Consider the following 26,311-nt stretch of genomic DNA (forward strand, 5'->3'; position numbering starts at 1 on the left):
ACAAAGGGCTAATATCCAGAATCTACAATGAACTCAAACAAATTTACAAGAAAAAAACAAACAACCCCATCAAAAAGTGGGTGAAGGACAAGAACAGACACTTCTCCAAAGAAGACATTTATGCAGCCAAAAAACACATGAAAAAATGCTCACCATCACTGGCCATCAGAGGAATGCAAATCAAAACCACAATGAGATATCATCTCATACCAGTTAGAATGGCAATCATTAAAAAGTCAGGAAACAACAGGTGCTGTAGAGGATGTGGAGAAATAGGAACACTTGTACACTGTCGGTGGGACTGTAAACTAGTTCAACCATTGTGGAAGGTGGCGATTCCTCAGGGATCTAGAACTAGAAATACCATTTGACCCAGCCATCCCATTACTGGGTATATACCCAAAGGACTATAAATCATGCTGCTATAAAGACACATGCACACGTATGTTTATTGCAGCACTATTCACAATAGCAAAGACTTGGAACCAACCCAAATGTCCAACAATGATAGACTGGATTAAGCAAATGTGGCACATATACACCATGGAATACTATGCAGCCATAAAAATGATGAGTTCATGTCCTTTGTAGGGACATGGATGAAATTGGAAATCAGCATTCTCAGTAAACTATCGCAAGAACAAAAAAACCAAACACCGCATATTCTCACTCATAGGTGGGAATTGAACAATGAGATCACATGGACACAGGAAGGGGAACATCACACTCTGGGGACTGTTGTGGGGTGGGGGGAGGGGGGAGGGATAGCATTGGGAGATATACCTAATGCTAGATGACGAGTTAGTGGGTGCAGCACACCAGCATGGCATATGTATACGTATGTAATTAACCTGCACAATGTGCACATGTACCCTAAAACTTAAAGTATAATAATAAAAAAATTAATTAAAAAATAAAAAATAAAAAAATAAAAAATAAAGCCCTGAACCAACATTGTGGCCCAGGAAATGTCACCAGGGAGGTTTGCCTTGCCCTGGCTGTGGGAATAAATAGTGCTCTGCCTGTTCTTTGGAACTCGTTTGTTCAGTTTTGATCATCACATGAATGGAATCAATATCATGCACATATGTTAAGACATTGCCAACAAAACACAGGACAGACAGACAGCAAAACACAGGACAGACAGCAAAACACAGGACAGACAGATAGCAAAACAAAGTACAGACAGCAAACACAGGGAATTGTTCAGGTTTCAAGGAGCTGAACTCTGTGAGGTAAGTTTTACGTATCTACTCATTGTAAATAAAAGTAATGTTTTAAAAGATGTTTTGCCTTGACCTAGAACATAAGCAAGTTCCCTGACTCAAAATATTCTACGCTCCACTACTTCAATTGTTCAGTTTTTGTAACTCCCCAGATCCTTCAACAGGCATCCAGGTCTGCCCAGGATGCAGCCCAGAGATTTCTGGTTTGCCGTGTTTAGAAATCCAAAAAGTCTGGCTTTTTACCTTTAGATAGTTCCAAAACAGGAAAATAACCCTATTTCTTAAGTGTTAATAATATGAGAGGTAATAAAATTGATTAGACGTTAAAATACACAAAGTATGAGATGGTTAAATCAGACACACAAGAATTGGAGATTTTAACCTGTATCAGATCTTCCTGTAAACCAAGGGCTAGACATAACTAACTTTGAGACACAATGAAGCGTGAAGTCTGAGACCACCTGGCACTCATACCTCACTGCGCCAGAATGTTCCCTAGCCCAAATTAAACACATGAGATCTCTAGATGATGTTACGTAAGATATTATGTTACAAACGGAACTATTTTGATCATAAAATATCTCCATGTTTTACCTTCGAAGATATATATACTGTCATTGATATTTTAGCGGGTCATGCTCCAGAAATTCATGAATTTCAGTTTTGTTCACTATAAAAAATCTAAGTTGACCAGATATAACCTGCTAAAAGCATTCTTTCAATAATGCCTCTTCCTTATACTAGTAAATGCTATCAATAATTTATGTTAGCATGTTTTTAAAAAGACCTATTAGTAATTTTTTTCTTTGTATTCTCACTCTTGGTGTTCATATGATAGAAAAAAATAGGTTATAGGTCAGCTGCTAATCCTTTCTTTCCCATTCTTCATTTTCAAATATCATTTCCTAAGCACTTTATTATGCTAGGCTTTAAAATATAATAGCTTAGGCAGCTAAGAATTGGAAAATGGAAGCAAATTACAATTGGAGACATGGCATGGACATTAAGCCTTGAAATCAGAAAAAGGTGGACTTGAAGCCTAATTGCATGCATACTAAATGATATGAAAGGTTTATCATCTGCATAATGGAGATGATGATACATGGGCCTCATAGATTTCCTTAAGGACTAAGTAAAATAATATAACAAAAATTTTTAGCACAATGTTATACTCTTAGGAAAACCTGAGAAAAAGTTAACTATTATTTTGTTATAGTTTTGAAGGTGATAGGGCATGGTTATTGGTGACCTTGAGAGACAGAAAAATTCAGAAGAGCATAAAAGAAAGTAGATAACTACTGCTCATCAATATCCAGCTCTCCTCTATACTGGGGCATATGGGATTCTTGTACTCCTTCATCTCCTTGAAGGTGAGTGCATGTGACTTGTCCTGGCAGCTGAGATCCTATTTCCTAAGCAAGAAGTGACATAAGCCATTCCCAGGTGGAAGCACCTATGAGCCGGTGCTCACCTCTTCAGCTCACTCTTCCCAAGATTCAGTGACCATGGAAGCACTTACTGATGTGGAGGTGCTTATCAGTAACACTCAATGGAAGCAGCCTAGAATATCCTGCTAACACATCTTGTGAATGTGAGACAGCTGTCCCGAGGATTCACAAGGTACAAAATGGACTATCTTTGTGTGAGACCACACTATTTCTGAGGCTACTTCACTGAGAGTGTTTATTATTACAGAATAATGTAGACTATTTTGACTCATACAACTTGTATCGAGAGAAAATTCAGCAACTTTCTATAATTAAAGTAAGGTTGTCTGAATTTATGTGCATGCATTTTATTGTCATTTACATTTCATGCTTCCCAAAGTACAACCCAGCATACAATGTAATGAAGGAAATGGCTAAACATGCATACAGCGAATAGCAAAATTTCTTCTTGCATTTTGTGATTTCAATAAAAGTGGTATAAATGTGGTATTGTACTTAGTGTATTAAGTAGCTGATTTTGCAGACTGATTTTCATCCACAATATGCCCCTTGCACAAAGAGAACACTGCTCAGAATGCGTATTGACAAATGCCTGATCCTTTCTAGTGATGATGAATAGAATAGGTTGTCATAACGAATTGCTATCTTCTAGACCAGATTTTGAAAAAAAAAAAAAGCCAATAGAGAGAATGTCAACAATCCTTGGGCTTTTCAGTTGACAATAAGTAGAGATCAATACCTTTTATTTAAATGGACATGCATTACACCTGCTATATTCTTTCTACATTGATGTCAACTTGGCATTTCCCTAGAAATTTTTCTTACAAGAAAAGCAGTATTGTATCCTTTTATTCCTTCTGTCCTGAGTCTATATGCATGCTATTTCTGTAGAAGGTTTCTACAGAACCTTTCTATAGAAGGTTTTAACAGCCAGTGACACAAACTAAAATTTGAATAAAAGAGAAAGTAATTTCTTGTTAATACATTACTTTTTATTATATTTGAGATGAGAGGTTTAATTGGAATATTTATTAAGAGAGGTAAATTGTCTCAGATCATTTCAACACCTTACATGACATATATGTACACATTTATTTCTATTTTATGTGAATAGTATGATTAACTGTCAATCATTTAGAGTTATTTATACTAAATGCTAGATTATTTTTATGTAGTATTTAAATCTATTTCTTCAATCCTAAACCCAAAATATATATTTGATTTTCTTTCAATATCTTTGTTACTTATGACTCTTATTAAGCTGAGGATTTAATGGTCCTGGTTCTGTTCCTGACACCTTATCAAATTTGTGCTGGAATTTTTTCTTGAGCAAACTGCCACTATATTTCAGAATGCAATGCCCTGCCTCATCTCGTGGTCACTTCTGCAATTCCCCACATCTCACAGCTCCACCATCATTTGAAATGAGACTTTGCTAACTTCTAAAACAGTTTCATTGTTCTTTCATTCTTATCTTCCCACTTCTGGTCAAGATAATACAAGAGTTTACCTTTTACTTTTAGATTTTGAAGCGTTACACAATTCTAAAGAATTTTGTGTAACATATGTGCTGAGGGTTGCCCCTCATTGTGTCAAATTTTTCACAAATCTATTTTAACTTCAGTTTCAAGATGGCATTGTGTCCAAAGGGGCTGGGCATGTAAAAGAGTCATGCGACACTGGAGCATGTCAGGTAGAAAAAAAGCTCCGCTAGGACCATGTCTGGGGTCCCTGGAGGTCCTAGCAGAGAGTACGAGATACGTGTTACGGTCATTCATCCTCCTAGAGAAACACTGGAAAACAATATCATATCCAGAGAAAGGACTCGAAAGGAACCTAAAGATGTGGCCTTAAAGTCACTTCCTCTATGATGTGAGCATGACAGACTCTATCAGCTCTATTGTTTTAGTGCAGTTGCTATGAAACTATTCTATTAAATTAGAATAGAAATTTAATATTCTATTCTATTCTGGGGTATATTAAAAGCCAAGACGCTCATCAGCTGATGAGAGGAGCTGGGTCTTCTATGTGCCAGAAATTTTAGCCAGAGAGCTAAAAGCTTCTCCCAACGCTCAGCAGGAAACAGAGGGCATTTCTTCAGCTTCTATGCAATTGTGATTGGGGAAGGGGCAGGGAACGGAGTCACAAAACAAGTATACAACACAACCAGCCTACCCTCTAGGTTGGGTTGGGTATCCAAACAGCTAGAGAGAGGGAGGCCAGGGAGAAAAAATGGGACACTGACCCCCCAAGAAGACACAGGTAAGGGCCACAAATCTAAGAGACAGAGAGGGAGAGAGAGGAGAAAAAGAGACCATTCACAAATTGAAGGAGTTAGTTTGAGTGTAACACACACACACACGCACACACACACACACAAACATATCTTTCTAGGGATTTAAAAAACAAAAAAATAAGATTTTCTTACTATATAATTCAGTAAATGCACTGGAGAACAGCTTGGTCACTGTTGAAACTAAGGTCTGCAAAATCAAGTTAAGAAACTATTTTGAGGCATACAGCATAAAAAAAGGACTCCTGAAGGACATAAAAGAAACTTGGAAGATAGTGTAGGGTAGTACCAGGAAAACAAAATGTTCATAATAGGAGCTTCAGAGTGAAGGATCGCATATACAACTATCATCATGAAAAAGAAAAAAATCTAACCTTAGAGCATGTAAAAATTCAATGAAGATATTCCTCATAGAACACTGTTTGAGAGAAAGCTCTAGCCAAATGAAGAAACAAAAATACAAAGCTAAAGAGACAAGGATTTGTGAAGTTCAGAGAAGAGGAAATATTGGGAGAATATGATGTGGTTTAATATGACACTTGAAAATGATGTATTCTGCAACTGTTGGATGAGCAGTTCTAAAAATGTCAATTAGGTTAAGGTGACTGATAATGTCTTTAGGATCTACAATGAGTTATTTTTTTTCTCTAATTGTCCAATTAGTTACAAAGAAATATGCATGAATATCACCAACCATGTCTATTAATACCTCCAAAATGTGCTGTGGATTTGTCGGTTTCTCCCTTAAATCTTGACAGTTTTGGCTTCCTGTTTTAAAGCTCTCTCATTAGGCACAAAATACAGTATTTATAACTTCTTTATGTTTTGGCAGTTTTATCATTATAAGACCTCTCTCTCTCTTTTTCTCTAGTAACATTCTTTGCCTTGAAATCTAGTTTGAATCTTATTAATATAATCTCTCTTCCTTTCTGATGTTTATTGTTTAAGGAAATATTATTTCTAATATTATATTTTCAACCCATTTATGTTTGTGTGTTGTAAACTCTTCTCTTGTGGGCAGAATACAATTGACTTTTCCCAAATTTATCCTGATAATTCCTGTCATATGATTGGATTATTCAGTTTATTGCATATAATATCATTATTGATATGATTGTTTTTATGTGTGCTATTTTGCCATTTGTTTCTTTTTTATTTTTTATTTCCCTTTAGTCATTCTTTTAAAAGTTTTTTTGATTATTCCATTTTATTTAGGGTATTGAATTTTTAGCTATTTTAAAAATCATTTTTAGTAGTTTCTCTAAGAATTAAAATACGGATTTTTAAATTAGAGTCATCTTGGAGGTATTATTCAATTACTTCAGGTAAAATATAGGAAATTTCAAAGAAATATATTTTTATTTCACATTCCCATCTTTAGTGCTTATTGTCATGTATGTTATATCCATAGACATTATGAACTAAGCTAAACAAAAACACTTTATGCTTTAAAAAATCATATATTTTTAAATGAGATATATAGATGAGATGATAGGTGATTGATAAATAGATGACATAGATAGACAGATGATAGATAGGGCACTAATGGCTTCAGTCAGACAGGGTTTGGTTTGGATTACTAAAGCAGACTTATAGGACCCCGAAGAACAGTGCCTATGAAACAAGATTACTTTAGGAAAAGTACACAACATAGCAACTGCACTAAAGCAAGGACATGAACAGCAGCCAGAGGCTGCCCCACAAAGCAAGACCCACAGCACTCACAGTGGGCCCCAAGAGTCCTCCCCTGAAAGACCTTATAGATGGATGCACTCTCTTATTCAAATCCAGAATCACTGACATGCACCTGGATACCTCCAAGTCTCAGCTAGGGCATTTTAAACCTATATATTATTAGTTTTTAAGGCTTCAGTAAAAAAAAACAAGAAGAAAAAAGGTTGAGTGGCTTAAATAATGGAAATTCATTTTCCCACAGTACCTGAGGCTGGAAATTCGAGGTAAGATGTCAGCAGGGCCAGTTCCTTTTGAGATATTTCTCTTGGCTTGCAGATGAACATCTTCTTGTGTCTTCACATGGTCTTTCCTTATTGAACATCTGTGACCTAATCTCCTCTTCTTATAAGAAGAGATTCGTATAAGGATGCAGGTCATATTGAGTTGGACACTGTCCTACTAACCTCATTTTAACTTATCTAATTCTTAAAGGCCCTATCTCCAAATACAGTCACATTCTGAGGTACTAGGAAATAGAACTTCAACAAATGAATGTGAGGAAAACACAGTTCAGCCCAGAACACCCTGCTCATCATGTGGGCATAGTCGTGCTATCCAACCAGCCTCATTGCCAGAGCCGTCTGGAGACCTTACCTGGATCAGTGCAAATCCTTGATCCCATTGCACAAACTACCTCCAACCCCCCCTTGTCCCCATGATGATGAAGCACACTATTAATCAGAACATTTAGTGCCTTCACTAGGCACCAGTGCTGTGCAGGGACAACACTTATTTCAACAAAAGAGTCAGGTCAATTGAAGCCTTCCTGTTGTGATTAACCCTCAGTGAGGAGTGTGTGTGTGTGTGTGTGCATGCATGTGTGTGTGTGTGTGTGTGTATGAGAGAGTGTTTGTGTATGTGTGAGAGAGAGAACACATTTCTAGATCAACACATTTCTAATTGTTACCCATGGGATGATTTGCCCAACCATTCCACTTACCATGATCAAAAGCTGATCTTCAGTTTTGACTGACCTTGCAAGGTACAGGGGAGAGAAGAAAAAAAAAGCTCATCAGAATGGGAATTCCAACAGGAGATATCTAAATAAAGGTGGGACCCTATGGAGCTGGGTTCCCTGATAATGGATAATCCCACTTTAATACAACTTCTTCCCATTAGTCCTTTTCCCAGGTGACTACAAAGGAAGTTGCCTTATTCAGGGCAAACCAGGGGAGAACAAATACATGTATGTATGTTTGTTCTACATACATACAAATACAAATATATATTTGTGTGTGTGTGTGTGTATATATATATATGTAAATATGGATAGATTTACAACCACAAGACTGTGTTTGTGCATTGTGAACACTTATTTATTTAATATAAGTGGTCCAAAACATCTGTGGCCATATGTTGAATTTAAAGTGGTTCCAATTTAAGATGTCAATAGGTACCAGGCAGAGACAAATTCAAATGTTTTCCAACTGATGACACCTTGTCCTGCGCCTTAAACAATCCCCACAAATAAAATTAGCAGCTAAGTAATTAGACGTCAAGGAATCAAGACACCATGACTGATAGTAATAAGAGGAAAACAGTTTAAAAAACAGATGTAAAACTCTTTTGATATGATATTTATCAGACATATATGATAAAGCAACTGTATTAGTCTGTTCTTACACTGCTATAAAGATACTACCTTAGACTGGGCAATTTATAAACAAAAGAGGTTTAATTGACTCACAGTTTCACATGGCTGGAGAGGGCTTAGGAAACTTACAATCATGGTAGAAAGTGAAGGGGAAGCAAGGCACATCTTACATGGCAGCAGGAAACAGAGTGGGGGAGGGGTGAACTGCCAAACATTTTTAAAACCATCAGACCTTGTGAGAACTTCCTGTCATAAGAACAGCATGGGGGAAACTGCCCCCATGATCCATTCATGTCCCACCAGCTCCCTCCCTCAATCCATGAAAATTACAATTGGAGATAAAATTTGGGTGAGGACATAAAGCCAAACCATATTAGTCTGCCACTGGCCCCTCCAAAATCTCATGTCCTTCTCAAATTGCAAAATCAATTATGACTTCCCAACCGTCCCCCAAAGTCTTAACTTATTCCAGCATTAAGCCAGAATTCCAAGTCCAAAGTCTCAGTGGAGACAAGGCAAGTCCCTTCTGCCTATGAGCCTATAAAATCAAAAGCAAGTTAGTTACTTTAAAAAAAAATGAAGGTACAGGCACTGGGTAAATATTTCCATTTCAATTGAGAAAAATTGGCCAAAACAAAGTGGCTAAAGGCCCTACACAAGTCCTAAACCCAGATGGGAAGTTGTTAAATCTTAAAGCTCCTAAATCTCCTTTGACTCCGTGTTTCACATCCAGGGCATGCTGATGCAAAGGGTGGGCTCCCAGAGCCTTCAGCAGCCCCGTCCCTGTGGCTCTGCAGCATACAGCCCATGCAGCTACATTTGTGGGCTGATGTTTAGTGCCTGCAGCATTTCCAGAGGCAAGCTGTCAATGTATCTACATTTCTGGGGTATGGCCACTGTCTAGTGGCCCTCTTCTCACAGCTCCATGAGGCAGTGCCCCAGTGAGAAATCTGAATGGCATTTCCAACCCCATATTTATCTTCTGCAATACCCTTGCAGGGGTTCTCCATGAGGGCTCCACTCCTGCAGCAAACTTCTGCCTGGACATCCAGACATTTCCATACATCCTCTGAAATCTAGGTGGAGGCTCCCAAACTTCAACTGTTTTCTTCTGTATGCCCACAACTCTAACAATGCCTGGAAGCCACCAAAACTTGGGGCTTGCAGCCTCTGAAGCCATGGCTTGAGCTGTACCTTGGTCCCTTAATTAGAGTTCTCTAGAGGGACAGAACTAATAGGATAGATGTATATGTGAAGGGGAATTTATTAAGGAATATTGACTCACATGATTACAAGGTGAAGGCCCAAAATAGGCCTCTGCAAGCTGAAGAGCAATGAAGCCAGTCTGAGTCCCAAAACCTCAAAAGTAAGGAAGCCAACAGTGCAGCCTTCAGTCTGTGGCCAAAGGCCTGAGAGCCCCTAGCAAACCACTGGTGTAAGTGCAAGAGTCCAAAAGCTGAAGAACTTGGAGTCTGATGTCCAAGGGCAGGAACCATCCAGCATGGGAGAAAGATGAAAGCTGGAATACTTAGCAAGTTTACTTCTCCCATCTTACTCTGCCTGCTTTATTCTTGCTGCACTGGCAGTTGATTAGATGGTGCCCACCCACATTGAGGATGACTCTGCCTCTACCAGTCCACTGACTCAAATGTTAATCTTCTTTGGCAACACCCTCACAGACACACACAGGAACACTACTTTGCATCCTTCAATCAAACTGACACTTAATATTAACCATCAAAGGTCTACCCCTCGTCAACTTGAACTCATACACATCTCCTGAAATTATACATAATCTCCAAATAAAGACAATAATAAGGTGATAATTTGGCTAATAAAATACAGCTATCCCCTGTACAACCAGAAGCACATTAATCCTTAACCTAAATGCTATCACATAAAGTTAACAACACTTAAATGCTAATATGAAGTCAACAAATCTTATGTCACATGAAAAGGAAAAAGAAATGAAATAAAATTAAGATTTTTTTTAGTAGAAGTGTATACATGCACAAACCTATTCTTAACAAAATAAAAAATATATTCATGACAATTACAGTCCTTGTTTCTGCAACTGGTCACGTTGTCATGGCTGGTTTTAATGACTACTTTCTTCTGCTACCCATTCTGTATTCCCTTTGCCTTCTGCAAGCACCTCAGGGGGTCATGCTTTTTTACTCCTGGTGGAGTGACCCAAACCTTCATGCCTGAAGAGTCTGGGCCATTTGTAGTCCTGCCTGGGTTGGGCCATTGTAGTTTCCCATGGACCTTAATCACAGGGCCTGGTAATACTAAGAGATGCCCTATGGAATCTCCTGTATTTTATACATACTCTTCCTTACTCCATTGTGGAATAGTAGATTGATTTCATCTTGATAGTCTGGGTCAATCTCCCCAACCAACACTGTAAGATATTTTCCTAGTACAAGTGTATACATGCACAAACCTATCCTTAACAAAAGAAAAATTATATTCATGACAATTACAGTCTTAATTTCTACAACTGGTCACGTGGTCAGTTATTAGTTATTCCTCCTACACTTAGGGGTAGGAGGAGCCCAAAGTGCCCAGGTGGCAATTGTAACTTTTGGCTTAATGGAATCACTGTTGTATCTCCTGGTGGCAGCATTCCTCTCTCTGGAACTAAGACTTTTAGGCCAACGGAACATAAAGTCATGGAAACAGGAAGCAAAAATTTTACTAGTGGGTCACTAGGGGTGATGGTGAGTGGTGGCACTTCCACTTCCACTCCTTGATTCCTGGACCCATGAATCCTGACTATGGGAGAAAAAGCACCATATATTGCATGCTGATTCAGAGCATACACAACCTCCTGGAGACCTTTGCCCCAGCCCTGCAAAGTATTGTTACCTAGTTGGCATTGCAATTGTGACTTTAAAAGACCATTTCACCAATCTATCAATCTAGCTGCTTCTGGATGATGGGGAACATGATAAGACCATTGAATTCCATGAGCGTGAGCCCACTGCTGCACTTCTTTAGCCGTGAAGAGGCAATGCTGTGTGGAATACCATGATGATAGATAAGGCATTCTGCGAGTCCACGAACAGTAGTCTTGACGGAAGCATTGCATGCAGGATAGGGAAACCCATATCCAGAGTAAATGTCTATTTCAGTGAAGACCAACTGCTGCCCTTTCCATGGTGGAGGAGGTCAAATAATCAACCTGCCACCAAGTAGCTGAGTGATCACCCCAAGAAATGGTACCATATCAAGGGCTCACTCTTGGTCTCTGCTGCTGGCAAATGAAGCACTCAGCAGTGGCCGTAGCCAGGTCTGCCTTGGTAAGCGAAACTCCATGTTCCTGAGCCCATACATAGCCTCTATTCCTGCCACCATGACCATGTTTTTCATGGGCCCATTGGGCGATGACAGGGGTGGCTGGGAAAAGAAGCTGAGTGGTGTCCACAGAGTGAGTCACCACTTGATTATTAAAATCCTCCTCTGCTGAGGTCACCCACTGATAAGTATTCACATGAGATACAAACATCTTCACAGTTTTTGACCACTCAGAGAGGTCCATCCACCTACCTCTTCCCCAAATTTCTATGTCACCAATTTTCCAATTATACTTCTTCCAAGTCCCTGACGATCCAGCCAAACTGTTGGGTACAGCTCATGGATTAGTGTATAATCACACATCTGGCCATTTCTCTTTTCAAGCGAAGTGCACAACCAGGTGTATTGCCAGAAGTTGTGCCCGCTGAGATTTCCCTTCACCACTGTCCTTCAGAGATGCCCTAGAGAGGGGCTGTAGTGCCACAGCTGTCCACTTTTGGATGGTGCCTGCATATTATGCAGAACCGTCTGTAAACCAGGCCCTTCTATTCCTCTGTCAACTGATCATAGGGAACTTCCCATGAGACCATCAATGCAGGCTGGGGAGAGAAGGCAGGGTGGAATGAGTGGCAACCATGGGCATTTGAGCCACTTCCTCATGTAACTTACTTGTGCCTTCAGGACCTGCTTGAGCCCAGATCACGTATGTACCACTTCCATTTGATGATGGAATGCTGCTATGCATGCCCAATTTTGTGGCTAGATGGGTCAGGAAGCACCCAGTTTATGATAGTCAGTTCAGGTCGCATGATGCCTTGATGACCCATAGTCAAGCGTTCAGTTTCTACCAAAGCCCAGTAACAGGCCAAGAGTGGTCTCTCTAAAGGACAGTAGTTATATACAGAAGATGGCAGGGCCTTGCTCCAAAATCCAAGAGGCCTCAACTGTGGTTCACCTGCCAAAGATTCCAAACAGCATCCCTGTCTGCCTGAGGGATGCACCATTGGATTTGCTGGGTCATATGGCCCAAGTGACAGAGCAGCTTGCACAGCAGCCTGGACCTGTTGCAGAGACTTCTCCCGTTCTGGACCCACACAAAACTGACAGCCTTTCAGGTCATTCAACAAATAGGCCAGAGTAACACACCCAAATGAGGAATGTGTTGCCTTCAAAATCCAAATGGGCCCACTAGGTGTTATGCAACTTTCTTAGTTGTAGGAGGTGCCAAATGCAACAACTTATCCTTCACCTTAGGAGGAATATCTCAACAGGCCCCACCCCACTGGACCCTTAGAAATTTCACTGAGGTAGAATGTCTCTGAAGTTTAGTTGGATTTATTTCCCATTCCTTGGCATGCAAATTTCTCAGTCCAGTGCAGTGCATTTGCTACATCTAGCTCAATGGGTCAAATTGGCATAATATCATCATTGTAATGGACCAATGTGGTATGTTTTGGAAGTGAAAAGCCATGAAGATCCCTGCAAACAAGATTATGACACAGAGCCAGAGAGTTGATATACCCCTGAGGTAGGACAGTAGAGGTATATTGTGGCCTTGCTTCTGGCAGGCATTATAGACAGGAATGGAGAAAAAGGCATTTGCCAAATCAGTGGCTGCATACCAGGTACCAGGAGATATGTAAATTTGTTCAAGCAATAAAACTACATCCAATACAGTAACTGCAATTGGAGTCACCATTTAGTTAAGCTTGTGATAATCCACTGTCATTTCCCAAGATCCAACTGTCTTCTTCACGGGCAAAATAGGAGAATTGAATGGGGACATGGTGGGAATCACCACTCTTGCGTCTGTCAAGTCCTTGGTGGTGGTACTAATCCTTGCAATCCCTTCAGAGATGTGATTTTATTTGATTTACTATTTCTCTAGGTTGAGTCGCTCTAATGGCTTCTATTTTGCCTTTCCCACCATAATAGCCCTCGCCCTACCAGTCAGAGAGTCAATGTGGCGATTCTGCCAGCTGCTAAGTATATCTATGCCAGTTATGCATTCTGGCCCTGGGGAAATGACCACAGGTTGAAACTGGGGACCTACTGGACCCAGTGAATGTTGAACTTGTCCTAAAACTCCATTAATTACCTTACTCAATAAGCCCGTACTCTAACTGAACTGGAGAACCACAATGATGTTTTGGTTCCCCTGGAAACTACGTCAGCTCAGAGCCAGTGTCCAGTAGTCCCTGAAAGGTTTTATCGTACCCCTTTCCCCAACGCACAGTTACCCTGGTAAAAGGCCAGAGGTCTCCTTGGGGAAGGATGGGAGAAAGATGAACAGTATAAATTGTCGGTATGTGTAGTGGAGTCCTTCCTCAAGGGGACCCAACTTCCACTTTATTCAAGTGGTTCTGGGTCTGTAAACTGGTTCAAGTCTGGAAATTGATTGAGGGGTCGTGATTCTTTATTTTTATAATTTAAATTAGTGTTTTGTCCACTTGACCTGGAAGTTTTCTGCTTATACGAATTAAGTAAGAATGCAGCAGGCTTCCTATCAATTTCACTTCTAGGAACACCATGATTAATTAGCCAATGCTAAAGCTCCGCATGAGTCAGATTATTCTGATTGCTGCTTTATCTGTGCTGTTCATTACAGTAACTACATCCACATTGCCCTTGATGATTGAGTGCCACCACTTGGCCCCTGCCAGCTTGGGATCCAATTATTTCCATTGCATTTAAATTTTTGAATTGAGTAACTCTGGTTTCCACTATAAGATCTGCCATACACAGAAGAGCAATCACAGAGCTCTTCAAAAACTCAGGTGCTCCTATCAAAAATCAATTTCACAAGGGTATGATCATGGATATGTCTTCTGGAACCTCCCAGCTGGGATGACTAGGTCTAAAGTGACTAATCCACATCACCATCCCAGTCTCCCTAACCTTTGGATCTCTTCCTCTACATTAAACCAAGGGAGATTAGACATTCCTAGCTCACTCACAGTGGGCCATTTATTTATTCACATTTCAGCTAACCAAGCTAATAAACTATGAGAACTTTTTTTTAACTCCCCAAGCTGCAACATTAAATTCAGAGTCCATGCTAAGTGGGCCCATATCAATAAATTCAGCCTGATCCAACTTTATGTTCCTTCTATCATTATCCCACACCCTTAATATCTATTCCTATGCCTGTTCTCCAGATTTCTGCTTATATACATTAGAAAACTCAAGAAGTTCTTTTGAAGTGTAGCACACCTCCTCATGAGTCACACTCTGAACCTCACCTCTAGGAACCTGCCAGGACTTGAGTCTAGTCTATAAGCAAATAGGTGTGTTGAGGGTGAGTCCTGAGGAGAATCACCTGGCAACTGCCTCAGAGGAGGCCATCACTGTTGCCTCAAGCAGTGCATGGTTTATCTTATCAGACTAAGGTGAAAAGGCTGATGGCAGCATGGGTGGGGAGGGTACGTTTCCACCACTGGGGGTGGGGGCAAAAAAGCTCCTGTTTCCTCTGGCAAAAAGGCCTCATTAGAATTTACAAGCTCAGTGTCTTCAACTTCATTAGGGTCTTCCCACACACCCCCATTTCAAGTTGCAGGGTCCCATTCTTTTCCAACCAATGCCGTGGCGAGACTGAGAGAGCACTTGGTCAGCCACTTGCATGAAAAGAGCTTGTGTCTGATCTTCCACAATTTCAGTCCTTTGTCTACAGGAAATAAGACTCTCACTCAAGGCAACTGTAGAAGACTGGAGGCTCAGTATGTGCTTCTGGAACTGGGAATAAGAATCCCTGAGCTCGCCCTTTTCTTTCATAATTTTCTTCAGCGAATTTAGGAGCAACTAATCAATTTCATTATATTCCTTGGTTCTTCACATACAGTTGAAGGTACTATGTATACTGTCACTAAACTTCTTGCCTCTCAAGAGTGGTAAATCAGAGGTTTTAAATGCATTTATTTTGAATAACTCTTTAAACAGTTCATGTCAGGAACTGTCAGTGTTCTCCATACTATTAAAAGTAGAGACCCTAGCATTTTGGGTCTAATCAGATTAAACAGCCAACTTCAGAAATCCAAAAACCAGCAACAAAAAATCCACTCTTAAAATTCTGTTCGTCTAGAACCACTCCCAGTGCCAAAATCTGTATTAGTGTCCTCTAGAGGGATAGAACTAATAGGATAGATGTATATATGAAAGGGAGTTTATGAAAGAGAATTGACTCACAGGATCACAAGGTGAAGTCCCACAATAGGCTGTCAGCAAGCTGAGGAGCAAGGAGGCCAGTCCAAGTCTCAAAACCTCAAAAGTAGGGAAACTGACAGTGCAGCCTTCAGTCTGTGGCCAAAGGCCCAAGAGCCCCTGGCAAACCATTGGTTTAAGTCCAAGAGCCCAAAAGCTGGAGAACTTGGAGTCTGATGTTCAAGGCAGGAAGTATCTAGCACAGGAGATAAATGAAAGCCAGAAATCTCAAGAAGTTGACTTCTCTCACCTTCTTCTGCCTGCTTTATTCTAGTTATGCTGGCAGCTGATTGGATGATGCCCATCTACATTGAGGGTGGGTCTGCCTCTCCCAGTCCACTGACTCAAATGTTAATCTCCTTTGGCAACACCCTCACAGACACACTGAGGAACAATACTTTGCATCCCTCAATCCAATCAAGTTGACAGTTAATATTAACCATCACAGCCCCTTTTAGTCACAGATGGAGCTGGAGCAGCTGGGACGCAGGTCACCATGTCATGAAGCTGCACAGAGCAGCAGGGCCCTTGGCCCAGCCCACAAAACCATTTTTCTCTCCTAGGCCTCCAGGCCTGTGATGGAAGGGGCTGCCACTAAGGACTCTGACATGCCCTGGAGACATTTGACCCATTGTCTTAATTATTAACATCTGACTCCTTGTTATTTATGCAAAGTTCTTTGGGCTTGAATTCCTCTCAGAAAATGTCTTCTTCTTTTTTTTTTTTTTTCCACATGGTTAGGCTGCAAATTTTTCCAAACCTTTATGCTCTGTTTCTCTTTTAAAAATGTGTTCCAATTTCAAATCATCTCTGTAAATGATGCATAAACCTGAATGTGTTCAAAATTAGTGCTTTGCTGCTTAGAAATTTCTTCTGGCAGATATCCTAAATCCATGTCTCTCAAATTCAAAGTTCCACAGATCTCTAGGACAGGGACAAAATGCTGCTAGTCTCTTTGCCTAAGCATAGCAAGCATGACCTGTGCTTCAGTTCCCAATAAGTTCCTCATCTCCATCTGAGACCACCTTATCCAGTACTTCATTATCTATGTCACTATCAGCCTTTTGGTTGAAAGCATTCAATAAGCCTCTATGAAATTCTGAACTATCCCACATCTTCCTGTCTTCTGAGCCCTCCAAACTGGTCCAACATCTGCCCATTACCCAGTTCCAAAGTTGCTTTCATAATTTCAGGTCATTTTTATAGCAGTACCCCACTCCCAGTACCAATTATCTATATTAGTTCATTCTCACACTGTTATAAAGATACTGCCTGAGCCTGGGTAATTTATAAACAAAAGAGTTTTAATTGACTTACAGTTCCATATGGGTTGGAGAGGCCTCAGGAAACTTACAATCATGGTGGAAGGTAAAGGGGAAGCAAGGCAAGTCTTACCTAGTGGCGGGAGAAAAAAAGGGCAATGTGGGGACTGCCAAACACTTGTAAAACCATCAGATCTCATGAGAATTCACTCACTATCATGAGAACAATATGGACAACTCCACTTCCGTGACCTAATCACCTCCCACTTTGACACATGATGATTACAGTTTGAGATGAGATTTGGGTGGGGACACAGAGCCAAACCATACCAGCAATTATCTTACTGTAATTGAATAAATGTAAATTAACTTTGAAAGAATTTCAGAAAATAGGGACTTATTAAAAATGTCTTAGCAATCCTGCAAAAACACTAACCAGAACTTCTGCAAATGAAAAATGCTAAAAATGAAGTAAAATCTTATATATATTTTTTAAAACAGACACAACCGGAAAAGAAATTATTGGATAGAAAAATACAACAAAATAATTTATTTCGTCCTCTTTGTAGCATAGAGGGCAAAGAGTCTGAAATGGAAAATAATTTAAAAAAATGGAGATAAAATTAGAAAGTCAGACATAGTCTATTTCCCCAGTAAGAGACTAAAGATAGAAAAGGTGGTGGATGCAGTATTTGAAGAGAAAAAGATTAAGGAATTTTCGAACTGATAAAACAGACCGATTCACATTATCAAAAATACTAATCAAATCAGTAGGGTATTTGTATGGAAGAGGAACATTATGGTTCTTAATAATTATTCTACTTCTTCTGGTATTTTCCCATTCTTCTTAAAGTAATATGACCATGTGACTTGCTTTAGTCAATGAAATACAAGCATAGATACTGAGTGTGTCTCCAGGCAGAAACACAAGTGAGTGCTTCACCATGTGTCCCTTCTCTTTGCTGTGTGATACTGGAAGGATGCATGTAAATAGAGACTGCTTCACCACAGATCTCAAAATAGGTGCATCACATGTGCAGAATGAGCAGCAAATCAACATTTGTTGGTGTAAAACAAGGACATTTTGGGGTGTTTGTAAAACATGATAAGCTAGTTGACTGCTACTGAAACATGAAATTAGAGAAATCAATCAGTGAAACACATGTGGATGTCAGTATGTCACACAGGCATTAGCATAATTCAATCAAAAATCAATAGATTGTTTAATGAATGGTATTGCCACAGTTGGCTGTCTATCCAGAAGACACATACAGGGATTCTACATTCACACATATCTTAAACCATAGTCTAAAGCACATTTTAGATAAATTAAAGGTGCTGAATGTTAAAAAAGTAAATGCCAACAGAAAAGCTAATGCGTACAGAAAACCTAGGGAACTAAAAATAAGGGTCGGAGCGATTCTCTTTTTAACCAAGGCTTGAAGCCCAGGCATTTTTAAAAGGAAAATTGGCATATTGAATTACAGAAAAATTTAAACTTTTATATAGCAAAAGTTACTGTGAAAAATGCCAGTAGAAAAACATGTGAGCTGGAAAAAATTTATTATGAAGATGATAATGTGTTACTAGTTATAATATAAAATGACAACTACAGATTTACAAGAAGGAAACAAATAATACAAGAGCAACTGAAACATAATGATCAATAGAAGTGCAAATTGAAAGGCCATGAAACGTATGAAAAGATCAAATTCACTAGTATTCAGACAAATGTAAATAAATATACAATAATATATAACTTCGTATCAGTCAGTCTGAAAATATATAAGCTACAAAAACTATTTCCAATAGGGTTTGTGTGGTAAAGAATACTTTCAAACATTTCTGATGAAAGTGAGAAACGATACTACTTTTGTTTAGAAAATAATCTGACAACATCTATCAAATTATAAAGAATAATATATATACACATATATTTTAACAATAAAACTTCACTCTTCAATTTAACCCATAGAAATTAAAGCACTAGAACATAAAGAGGTTTCTTGCAAAATTATTTGAATTAGAAAAAGAATAAACAAAATGAATATGTATACAAATATAATCTATATACATATATATATATATATATATATATGAAGTACTATATATATAGTACATAAGTGAAGAGAGAAAGAGAGACTAATTCATTGGGAATAGCATGCCAGGAGGGATTTCCATAAAAAAAAATTAATGAGAGAATGACGATGCAAAAATCTATAAGCCTCACCACCATGGGCTAAGATGCAATGGGGCCTCAAATAAACTTGAAAGGCAGTCTAGACCAAAAGGACTGCAACACCTAAAGCAAGTCCTAGGGCTGAACTGGGCTGAGACAATGGACCGGGAGAGTACATGACCAACTGAGATACCAACTGGGGTGGCTAAGAGAGTGCTGGCATCTCTCCTCCCCTAACCCCACGCTGCACAATTCACAGCTCCAAAACAGACCCTCCTTTCCTTCTTGAGGAGAGGATGTCAAAGAGTGGGTATGAGTTTGTCTTGCATCTCGGGTACCAGCTGAGCCACAGCATGATAAAGCACCAGTCAGAATTGTGAGGCCCCTGTTCCAGGCCCTAGCTCCCGAATATTTGTAGACATACCCTGGGCCAGAAGAGAACGAAAGGAAGGAATTCACTGTCTTGAAGGAAAGAACTCCCCTCAGGAAGGATCCATCACCTGCTAACTGAGGAGTCCTCGGGCCATGAATAACCAGCAGTGACACCCAAGTATTATGTTGAGGGCCTTAGGTGAGATGCTGAAACTTGCTGACCTCAGGTGAAACTGAGGACATTCACAACTAAGGTGGCTATAGAGTGAGACTCCTTCTACTTAAGAAAAGCAGAGGAAAAAGTAAAGGGGACTTTGTCTTGTACCTTAAGTACCATCTTGGCCACAGCGGGGTAGGGCAGCAAACAGGCTTTTAAGGTCCCCAGTTCCAGAACTTGGCTCTTGGATGGCATTTCTGGACACACTCTGGCTTAGAGAGGAGCCAGGGTGAGCCCCAGGCCGGGCAGCATTCAACATGAGCTAACCGAGGAACCTATGGACCTAAAGGGAATGTCAACAGTGGTTTGGCTATACTTTTTTTTTTTTTTTTTCTGAGATGGAGTCTCCCTCTGTCACCCGGGCTGGAGTGCAGTGGCACGATCTCGGCTCACTGCAACCTCTGCTTCCCAGGTTCAAGAGATTCTCCTGCCTCAGCCTCCCGAGTAGCTGGGATTACAGGTGCCCGACACCATGCCTGGCTAATTTTTTTGTATTTTTAGTAGAGACGGGGTTTCACCGTGTTAGCCAGGATTGTCTCGATCTCCTCACCTCGTGATCCGCCCGCCTCGACCTCCCAAAGTGCTGGGATTACAGGCTGAGCCACCAGGTCCGGCCGTTTGGCTGTACTTCTAATGGGCCTGAGGTGGTGGTCGCCATGGGGTGAGGCTCTTCTGCCTTTGGCTAGGGGAGGAACGAGTGGGAAGGATTGTGCCTTGTGGTTTGACAGCCAGCTCAGCTGCAGTACAGCAGAACACCAGATAAACTTCAAAGGTATTTGGCTCTAGCTCCTGGCTCCAGGTTGGCACCTCTGTATGCCCCTAGGGCCTGGGGTAACTTGCTGTCCCAAAGGGAAGGACATAGGCCTGACTAGAATTGTCATCTGCTGATTTTAGAGTGCCAGGGTTTTGAGCAACCATAGGCAGTAGTTAGGGAGTCATTAGAGCAGGCTTTGGGCAAGACCCGGTGCTGTGCTGGTTTCAGGTCTGACTCAACTCAGTACTAGGGGTGATGGCCACACAGGTGCTTATGTCACTCCACCCCTAGGTCCAGGTAGCTCAGAATAAAGAGAGACTCTGCTTGTTTGGGAGAAAGTAAGGGAGGAGAACAAAAGTCTGTCTGGTAATCCAGAAAATTATTTTGGATCTTGTCCAAGACCATCAAGGAAGTACCTCTACAAGTCTGCTGGAACCACAGCACTTCTGGATTTGGGTTTTCCCCTAAAGCAGATACAGCTTAGATCACAATAGCCAAGTCCTTTAGAATTTCTGGAAAGTTTTCCCAAGAAGGGCGAGTAAGCCCAGACTGCAAAGACTAAAAGAAATCCCTACTTCTTCAATGCCCAGACACTGAAGAATATCTACTAGCATCAACACCATCCAGGGAAACATAACCACACCACATAAACTAAATAAGTCATCAGGTACCAATCCTGGGGAAACAGAGATATGTTACCTTTCAGACAGATAATTCAAAACAGCTGTTTTGAGGAAACTCAATGAAGTTCAAAATAACATAGAGAAGGAATACAGAATTCTATCAGATACATTTAACAAAGAGATTGCAATAATTTAAAATACAGGAGAAATTATGGAGTTGAAAAATGCAACTGAAGAATGCATCAGAGTCTTTTAATCACAGAATTAATCAAGCAGAAGAAAGAATTAGTGAGCTTGAAGACAGGCTATTTGAAAATACACAGTCAGAGGAGACTGAAGAAAAAAGAATAAAAAACAATAAAGCATGCCTACAGGATACGGAGAGTAGCCTTAAAAGGGCAAATCTAAGAGGTATTGGCCCTAAAGAAGAGATAAAGAGATAAGGGTAGAAAGTTTATTCAAATGGATAATAACAGAGAACTTCCCAAACCTAGAGAATAATATTAATATCCAAGTACAAGAAGGTTATAGAACACCAAGCAGATTTAACCTCAAGGTATTTAATAATCAAACTCCCATAGATCAAGGAGAAAGAAAGGATCCTAAATGCAGCAAAAGAAAAGAAATAAAATACAATGGAGCTCCAATGCATCTGGCAACAGCAGAATTTTCAGTGGAAACCTCACAGGCCAGGAGAGAGTGGCATGACATAATTAAAGTGCTGAAGGAAAAAAACCACACACACTTTACTCTAGGATAGTATATCTGGTGAAATTATCCTTTAACATGAAGGAGAAATAAATACTTTCCCTGATAAAGAAAAGCTGAGGGCTTTCATAACTCAAGAAATGCTAAAAGGAGTACTTCAATCAGAAAGAAAAGGATATTAATGAGCAATAAGTAATCACCTGAAGGTATAAAACTCACCGCTAATAGTAAACAGAAAAGCACAGAACATTATAACACTGTAACTGTAGTGTGTAAACTACTCTTATCCTAAGTAGAAAGACTAAACCATGAACCAATCAAAAATAATAACTACAACACTTTTCAAGACATAGACAGTACAGTAAGATATAGTGATAAAAAATGTTAAAAAGAAGAGTAACGAAGTTAAAGTGATGAGTCTTTACTAGTTTTCTTTTTGCTTGTTAGTTTGTTTAGGCAAACAGTGCTAAGTTATTATCAGCTTAAAATAATGGGTTATAAGACAGTATTTGCAAGCCTCACGGGTAACCTCAAAACAAAAAACATGCAATGGATACACAAAAAATAAAAAGCAAGAAATTAAATCACATCACCAGAGAAAAATCACCTTCACTAATGGATGACAGGAAGGAAAGGAAAGGAAGCGAAGACCACAGAGCAACCAAAAACAAATAACAAAATGGAAGGAGCATATCCTTATTTATCAATAATAACACTGAATGTAAATAGACTAACATCTCCAATCAAAAGACATAGAGTGGCTGAATGAATTTTAAAAAAAGAGAGAGAGAGAGAGAGACCCACTGATCTGCTGCCTAGAAGAAACACTCCACCTATAAAGACACACATAGACTGAAAATAAAGAGATGGAAAAAGATATTCCATGCCAATGGAAACCAAAAAAAGGCCAGGAGTTTTACTAACATCAGACAAAGTAGATTTCAAGACATTTATTAATATAAGAAGAGACAAAGAAGGTCCTATATAATGATAAAGGGGTCAATTCAGCTGGAGAATACAATAATTGTAAATATATGCACCCAACACTGGAGCACCCAGATATATAAAGCAAATATTATTAGAGCTAAAGAGAGAGATAGATCCCAATACAATAATAGTTGCACATTTCAACACCCTGCTTTTAGCACTGCACCGATATTCCAGACCGAAAATCAACAAAGAAACATCAGACTTAATCTGTACTATAAACCACATGAGTCTAATAGATATTTACAGAACATTTCACTCAATGGCTGCAGAATACACATACTTTTTCTCAGCACATGGTTCTTTCTCAAGAATAGATCATATGTTAGGTCACAAAACAAGTCTTAAAATATTTTTTAAAATTGAAATAATATCAAGCATCTTCTTTAATGACAATGGAATAAAACTAGAAATTAATACCAAAAAGAATTTTGAAAAGTACACAATTAAATGGAAATTACATAATATGCTCCTAAATCACCATTGGATCAATGAATAAATTAAGAAGGACATTGAAAAGATTTTTGAAACAAATAATAATGGAAACATAGACCAAAACCTATGGGATACAATAAAAACAATATAAGGGGAAAGTTCAAAGCTATAAGTGCCTACATCAAAAACGAAAGAAAACTCTAAATAAACAGCCTCACAATACATCTTCAAGAACTGGAAAAGCAAAAGCAAACCAAACCCAAAATTAGTAGAAAAATGAAATCATAAAGAACAAAGCAGAAATAAATGAAATTGAAATAAAGAAAATAATACAAAAGATCAATGAAACAAAAAGTTGGTTTTTTTGAAAAGTTAAACAAAATTGACAAGCCTTTAGCTAGACTAAGATAAAAAGAGAGAAGATTCAAACACATAACATCAGAGATGAAAAAGAAGACATTGCAACTGATACTGCAGATATTCAAAAGATAGTGGCTACTGCGAGCAACTATATGCTAGTATATTGGAAAATCTAGAGCAAATGGATAAATTCCTAGACATATACAACTTACCGAGATTGAACCAGGAAGAAATCCAAAGCCTGAACAGACTAATAACAAGTGAAGAAATTGAAGCTGAAATAAAAATGTTCCCAGTAAAGAAAAGCCTGGGACCTAATGGCTTGACTGCTGAATTCTACTAAACAGTTAAAGAAATAATAGCAATACTACTCAAACTGTTTCAAAAAATGGAGGGGGAAAGAATACTTCCAAACTCATTCTATGAGGCTAGTAGGCATATGAAAACATGCACAATATCATTGATCATCTCACAAATGCAAATCAAAACTACAGTGAAATATCATCTCACCGCAGTTATAATGGCTTGTATCCAAAAGACAGGCAATAACAAATGCTGATGAGGCTGTGAAGAAAAGGGAACCCTCATACACTGTTGGTGGAATGTAAATTAGTAAAACAACTATGGATAACAGTTTGGAGGTTCCCCAAAAATCTAAAAAGAGATCTACCATATGATCTAACAATCCCACTGCTGGGTATATACCCAAAAGAAAGGAATTCAATATATTGAAGAGATAACTGCCACTACTATGTTTGTTACAGCTCTGTTCACAATAGCCAAGATTTGAAACCAACCTAAGTGTCCATCAGCAGATGAATGGATAAAGAAAAGGTGGTCTGTATACACAATGAAGTACTATTCAGCCATGAAAAAAAAAGATTCAGTCATTTGCAACAACATGGATGGAACTGGAGGACTGGTGGTCTTTATGTTAAGTGAAATAAGCCAGGCACAGAAAAACAAACATTGATCGTTCACATTTATTTGTGGGATCTAACCATTAAAACAATTAAACCCACAGAGATGGAGAGTAGAAGGATGGTTACGAGAGGCTGGGAAGAGTAGTAGTGGGGGGTGAGAGGGAGGTGAGGCTATGTAAAGTGTACAAAAAAATAGAATGAGCTGGGCGTGGTGGCTCACGTCTGTAATCCCAGCACTTTGGGAGGCCAAGGCAGGTGGATCACCTGAGGTCAGGAGTTCGACACCAGCCTGGCCAACATAGTGAAACCCTGTCTCTACTAAAAATACAAGAATTATCTGGGCATAGTGGCACACTCCTGCAATCCCAGCTACTAGGGAAGCTGAGGCGAGAGAATTGCTTGAACCGGGGAGGTAGAGGTTTCAGTGAGCCGAAATTGCACCACCGCTCTCCAGCCTGAATGACAGAGCGAGATTCCATCTCAAAAAAAAAAAAAAAAAGAATGAATGAATGAATAATGCCTAGTATTTGACAGCACAAAGGGTGACTGGAGTTAATAATAATTTAATTGCACATTTTAAAATAACTAAAAGAGTGTAATTGGATTGTTTGTAACACAAATGATAAATGCTGGAAGGGATGGATACTCCATCTTCCATGATGTGATGGTTACACATTGCATGCCTCTATCAAAACTTCTCCTGTACCCCATACATACATATACCTACTATGTACCCACAAAAATTAAAAAATAAAAATGGGTTCATGCTATATATACTGTTTCATAATCTGGTTTATTCTATTGCATTCATCTGTGTTATTTTTATTAAAGCACTTATAGGAAATTATCTTGCACTCACTAGTAGGTAAGCTCTGTGAGAATAGAGAATTTTAACTGTCTTGCTCACTACTTTATCCTCAGTAGCTAGAAGAGTTCCACACACAAAGCAGAGGTTCAGTAAATATAAATTCTGAAAGAATAGTTATTTTTCATTTAATTTGCTCTATGTAACAGTGGTTAGAAGGTATATCACTATGAAGAAATACAAATTTATTCATCCACTGATCCAGTGTTTTATGTTTGATTTTGTTTTCAAAGTTTTCACTACTGATACAATGCTCTACATTCTTGTAGCTAATCTTGGCACCTATCCCTTAATATTCCCTTGATTTAAATTTCTAGATATGAGATTAATGGGTCGAAGCGTATGCATATTTTAAGTATTTTTATTTACTTTTCCATATTGAGATCTATAACCCTTTTTTCTCTTCTATCAGCTTTGCACGAGGACTATCTTGAATCTTTGCCAACACTGTGTATTACTAATTACCAATGCCAGTTTGAAAGATGAAAAATGGCTTCTAATTTTTTATATTTGCATTGCTTATGTTATTAACAATTTTGGACTTTATCATGGTAATTTATGAATTGCTCTTTATATATTTGTTCAGTTTTAATGCAGTCATTGTCTTTTGCTCACTGATTTCATGAAGATTTTCAAATTATAAAAGCATTAATTATTTTCCTCTCATGTCATAAATATTCTCCCCAGTTTTTAATTTCCCTTTTACTCAAACTGATAATTTTCTAATGATCTTCAAACTTAGTTTATCAATTTCTAGCATCTCAGAAGCTCATGCGAAGAAATCTCAAGTTTAAAATAGTTTTCCTTTTACTGCCGATTTTTTGTTGTGTTTCT

General features: G+C 39.0%; 1 long non-coding RNA gene across 1 annotated transcript in view; it reads right to left on the reverse strand.

The window, feature by feature from the left end:
• LOC109027254 (uncharacterized) overlaps positions 1-24,030 on the reverse strand; it is a 28,655-nt gene extending 4,625 nt beyond the window's left edge. The window contains exons 1-3 of the long non-coding RNA XR_002006375.3: positions 23,902-24,030; positions 7,642-7,675; positions 6,907-7,040 (exon numbers count right to left, since the gene is read on the reverse strand). This is a non-coding gene — a long non-coding RNA (uncharacterized lncRNA). The remainder of the gene's footprint in view (positions 1-6,906; positions 7,041-7,641; positions 7,676-23,901) is intronic.
• Between the last annotated feature and the right edge of the window lie 2,281 nt (positions 24,031-26,311).

Source organism: Gorilla gorilla, chromosome 5 (assembly GCF_029281585.2).
Source record: "Gorilla gorilla gorilla isolate KB3781 chromosome 5, NHGRI_mGorGor1-v2.1_pri, whole genome shotgun sequence".
NCBI classification, from domain to species: domain Eukaryota; kingdom Metazoa; phylum Chordata; class Mammalia; order Primates; family Hominidae; genus Gorilla; species Gorilla gorilla.